Below are 5,616 nucleotides of genomic sequence, written 5' to 3' on the forward strand. Positions count from 1 at the left end.
TTGAGGTTCGTGGCAACACTCACTACGTCACTGTAGCATCATTTTGAAGATTTTAGCAACTCTCACCACATCACTTTAGCATCATTTTGAGATTTTTAGCAACACTTACATTACTTTTGCATTATTGAGGTTCGTAGCAACTCTCACTACATTACTTTAGCATCATTTTGAGGTTCGTAGCATCTCTCACTACATTACTGACAGCATCATTGTGAGGTTTTTAGCAACTCTCGCCACATCAGTTTAGCATCATTTTGAGATTTTTAGCAACTCTTCCGACATCACTGTAGCAGCATTTTGAGGTTTTTAGCAACTTTCACTACTTCACTGGAGCATCATTTTGAGGTTTTAAGCAACTCTCACTACATCACTGTAGCAACATTTTGAGGTTTTTAGCAACTTAATACATTACTGTAGCATCATTTTGAGGTTTTTAGCAACTTAATACATTACTGTAGCATCATTTTGAGGTTCGTAGCAACTCTTAGAACATTACTGTAGCATCATTTTGAGGTTTTAAGCAACTCTCACTACATTACTGTGGAATCATTTGGAGGATAGTAGCAACTCTCACTACATCACTGTAGCATCATTTTCAGGATAGTAGCAAATCTCACTTCACGACTGTCAGCATCATTTTGAGGTTCGTAGCAACTCTTACTACATCACTGGAGCATCATTTTGAGTTTTTTGAAACTATTACCACATCACTGTCACATCATTTTGAGATTTTAAGCAACTCTCACTACATCACTGTGGCATCATTTGGAGGATAGTAGCAACTCTCACTACATGACTGTCAGCATCATTTTTAAATTTTTTAAACAACTCTCACTACATCACTGTAGCATCATTTTTAGGTTTTTAGCAACTTAATACATTACTGTAGCATCATTTTGAGGATCGTGAAACTCTCACCACATCACTGTAGCATCATTTTGAGGTTCGTGGCAACTCTCACTACGTCACTGTAGCATCATTTTGAAGATTTTAGCAACTCTCACCACATCACTTTAGCATCATTTTGAGATTTTTAGCAACACTTACATTACTTTTGCATTATTGAGGTTCGTAGCAACTCTCACTACATTACTGTAGCATCATTTTGAGGTTCGTCGCAACTCTCACCACATTACTGGTGTATCATTTCTTAGGTTAGTAGCAACTCTCACTACATCACTGTCGCTTCATTTCTTAGGTTAGTAGAAACATTCATTGCATCACTGTAGCATAATTTTGAGGTACGTAGCAACTCTCACTACATCACTGTCAGCATCATTTTGAGGATAGTTGCAACTCTCACTACATCACTTTAGCATCATTTTCAGATTAGTAGCAACTCTCACCACATCACTGTAGCATCATTTCTTAGGTTTTTAGCAACTCTAACCACATCACTGTAGCCTTATTTTGAGATTTTTAGCAACTATCACTACATCAATGTAGCATCATTTTGAGATTAGTAGCAACTCTCATTACATCACTTTAGCATCATTTTGAGGTTAGTAGCAACTCTCACTACATGACTGTAGCATCATTTTGAGGTCTTTAGCAACTCTCACTACATCACTTTAGCATCATTTTGAAGTTTGAAGCAACTCTCAATACATCACTGGAGCATCATTTTGGGATTATTAGCAACTCTCATTTCATCACTTTAGCATCATTTTGAGGTTTTTAGCAACTCTCACTACATCACTGGAGCATCATTATGAGGATAGTAGCAACTCTCACTCCATCACTGCAGCATCATTTTGAGATTAGTAGCAACTTTTACTACATGACTTTAGCATCATTTATTAGGTTAGTAGCAACTCTCACCCCATCACTGTAGCATCATTTCTTAGTTGAGAAGAAACTCTCATTACATCACTTTAGCATCATTTTGATCTTAGTCCCAAGTCTTACTGTATTATTGACAGCATCATTTTGAGGTTTGTCGCAACTCTCACTACATCACTGGAGCATCATTTTATTCTTGAGATTGGGGACCAATAATTTTAATGTCCATTTTGGGGACATGTACTGTACACACACACACAGATTTATGAAAGTCACTTTCAGGTGCCTGAAATTCCTTTGGGGACTAAAGTCTAGAAAAGTAATTTGAACATTTGTGTGTACTTTTTTTTTGTGATGATAAGATTTTCACCGACCAAGTCAGCCATATTGGCACCACAATCCAATTGGCATGTCAATAAGCATCACCCAATAAACCAGGTCTTCTGTCTAAATGTATGTCACTGAAACATACTGTATTGTATTGCCTCACACTTACAGCATACAAGGATGCATGGCGTGGGTGGAACTGCCTGAATCTCTTCTGCAATGGAAGTTTGGTCAACCGTGTGGAACATTCCTGCACGATCCCCTTTGAGTGGGAAAGTAGCATCAACACAGCACCACGTGGTCCACCAGCAGCTTGGATTTCTGGTCCTTGTCTTGTAGTTCCACTTGACTTCTCCAAGGGAAGAGACTGCAAATAGTCAAGAACTCTGGGAAATTTGGTGGCTGTGGCCTCCTCAAATTCCACATTGATGTGGACACCAGTTCAAAGTTTGAAGTGCAGTTATCATCTCTGCACTGAAGTTGTTTTGTTAAAGGATAAATGATTTCCATTGTCCAATGATTATTTTACATTCCAATCCTCTAAAGTGATGGACTGATACTGTAAATATGTAGAAATTCTCTATTGTTCAAAGTACAGATTCTGTGTTTATACATTGTTGTAGTTTTTATACTTGGAGAAAAAAGAATCTAACAGGAAATCACTGTAGAAAGTTGGCTCAGTTTCATAAAGTAACAACTAAATAGCTTCAATTGACAGTGATTGACCTTAAACTTGGCTATTTTAATGCACTATGCTTGCTTTTCCACTGTCAAATGAACTTTTTTAATGGGAAATTCCTGCTCATAGACTGGTTTGTTTCATAAATGAACCAGTAAGAGCCCTGAACTTAGAGAAGAACCTGAAAGGTCCTTGTTCTTCATGTGTTTTTCCATGATGGGCCTTTTTTCCTGCAGTTGAATGCACATTTATCAACACTAAATGGACTGTAATTTAATGAGTTGGGACTGTGAAACCTGCTGTGTATTTTTAGTTTATTCCATGTAATTTTGTGGAACAGTTCATTACTGTAATTTGACGGTATTCATCTGGAAACTCTGCTGACTGACTTTTTACTGTTTTTTTTATAGTTTTTTTTCTTGACAGTGTACACAGAGGTCTGGTGGTTGAGCCGGGGCATTTTTACAAGCTGCTACCTGAAATTAATGCATTTCTTCATTCAAAAGACAAAACGGTCCCAGAGCTGATCGACCCAGAATGGAAATGGCACCTCGCATTTTGTGTTTGTGTCCCACAACATTGTCTGGCAGACAGTTGACCTGTCAATCACACACAGAGTCCCGCCCCCACACAGCTGAGAAACGCAGCTCTCAGCAGCTGCCTCAGTCACACAGAAGATAGACGCGTTTCCTGGTTGGCGAGTGCAGACACAACTTCTCTGAGTGCAGGATTCACTTCTCTCATTGCTGTTTGTTCACTGTTGAGGTTTTATTCCTCCACCAACCTGCTTCTGTCTGGAAAGAAACAAATAACTGGAGTGCTGCACATCAACAAACTTGGAGTTTGGACACGGACGAATGAAGTTTGGCTTTTTGTTTCTTCCATCAGATCAGAGCTGATAGGAAAAACAATCAGGTGGTTTCATTAAACCAGCAGTGAGCTGGACTTCAGCCCAGGTCCACAGTCCCACTGTCAGTTCACTTCAACATGAATGAACAAAATCCAACCCTCACCTGGCCTGGAAATAAATAACAATTGCATAACAATAACTCCTTTATTTCTCTCCTGTTCAGGTCCAGTTGGACTCACTCATCTCTATTTGGTAGGATTTCACTTCATGAGTTCAGAAGCATCTTCACATGAGACGCTGGTTCCTCACATTGATTGATCATTGAATTCTGTCTTTGATCTCTGAATTCTGTGTTTGATGTCTGAATTCTGTGTTTGATCTCTGAATTCTGTGTTTGATGTCTGAATTCTATGTGTGATGTCTGAATTCTGTCTATGATCTCTGGGTTCTGTGCATTGATCTCCTGCTTCAGTCTTTGATCTCTGACTGATTCTAAACTCATCAAAGGATCACATCAGCATCTTGCTCCAGACTCCAGATGGTGGTTTTACCAAGTGCACCACAGTCCTTGTTGCTGTCTGCTGTTGGGTCACAGCAAAGTAAGGAAACAGCCTGACGGTCCTCAGGAGGAAATTCATCAGCCTCCAAAGATGGAGGTGAATCTCGACCTGCTCATGTTGGCCATCCTTGATGAACTTGGGCGGTACTCTGGTGCAGGGATGAGGTCATGGAGCTGATCTGGGAGCAGTCCTGATGTTAAATGGACAAAATGTGTCAACATAAAATAAAATTGTAAACCTGTTTGAAGTCTTATTTTGTGTCTGATGGCCATTTTTGAAATCACTAATGATTTTTTTGACTGAACGTCCTGGATCCTGTGGTGCCTGATGAGGAGACAACTTGAGTACAGAGTTGGAGAAGAGGGTTTTTGGAGGGGAGATGATTTTTGCAGTGCTACAAGTCAATAAAATGTCATCATTTTTCAAAATGTCCTCACTAAGATGGTTATTAATTCTCTCTCTCCCTCATTCTCAGCTGCTACAGCCTTCAAAGAAAACCTTTGACTGGTGGATCTAACAAAGATCAGATGTTGTCTCCTCTAGAACATCAACAGCTTAACGTTGTGGGCAGGACTCCTACCTGAGCAGGGAGACCCCAATGGACTTCTCGTCCTGATAGGGAGAGGGAGCCTCCTGGGTCACGGAGTGGGGAACCTGATAGGGAGTGGGACGATCCGCCCATTGTGGGTGATTGACAGGGCAGGTTTGATCTATGTTTTCATTTTCAAAAGTAATTTTGAACATTTGTGGAAAGTTCGCCCACCTTGAACATGTAGAAGATGTCTTCTGATAGTGAATCAACTGTTGTCACATTTAAGGATCACTTTAGCTGACAAGATGAAGGCTACAAAGGACCAGCTGGAGATGCCGGGGATTGAACCCAGGGCCTCACACATGCTCAGCATGCGCTCTACCACTGAGCTACACCCCCTCTGGTAGAGTCACTGTTTAACTGGTGAATGAATTTCCAGTTGATTTTAGGAAACCTAGAAGTTCCTCAGGTGCCATCAATCTTAAGTCACTCCTTCACTTTGTGTGTGGTTCAAAGTCAGTGGTTTCATCAGAGCTCAACAACAGAACAAGCTGAAGTCTTCTGGAGAACGAGGGCACCGATCCCACCACCTCTCACATGCCAAGCTAGCGCTCTACCATTGAGCTCCTTCCTCTGCTCAGCAACATAACAGATAATGCAGGTTGACCTTCAGGCTGCTGGGAGGTCAACACCTGAAATATTTCCAGGATTCTGTTGTGTTGGTAGAAACAGTTTGAGGGAAGAAAACCCTCAAACATGATGATGTCATTATTGAAGGCTTTACTGCTCCTAACCTTTGCTTGTTCTTCTGTGGTTGTGAGAGGTTCTGAGTGATGAATGGAAACTGAAGGTTTAGGCATCAGTTCAAAGTAGCAGGAGCTTAAGG

At 40.5% G+C, this 5,616-nt stretch overlaps 1 non-coding gene across 1 annotated transcript; it reads right to left on the minus strand.

The window, feature by feature from the left end:
* Nucleotides 1–5,057: 5,057 nt before the first annotated feature.
* On the minus strand, nt 5,058–5,129 carry trnaa-agc (transfer RNA alanine (anticodon AGC)). Its single transcript has one exon. It is a non-coding gene; the product is annotated as a tRNA-Ala (tRNA).
* Between the last annotated feature and the right edge of the window lie 487 nt (nt 5,130–5,616).

Source organism: Aulostomus chinensis, chromosome 1, assembly GCF_037954235.1.
Source record: "Aulostomus chinensis isolate RoL2024-O1b breed Wild chromosome 1, RoL_Achi_v1.0, whole genome shotgun sequence".
NCBI classification, from domain to species: domain Eukaryota; kingdom Metazoa; phylum Chordata; class Actinopteri; order Syngnathiformes; family Aulostomidae; genus Aulostomus; species Aulostomus chinensis.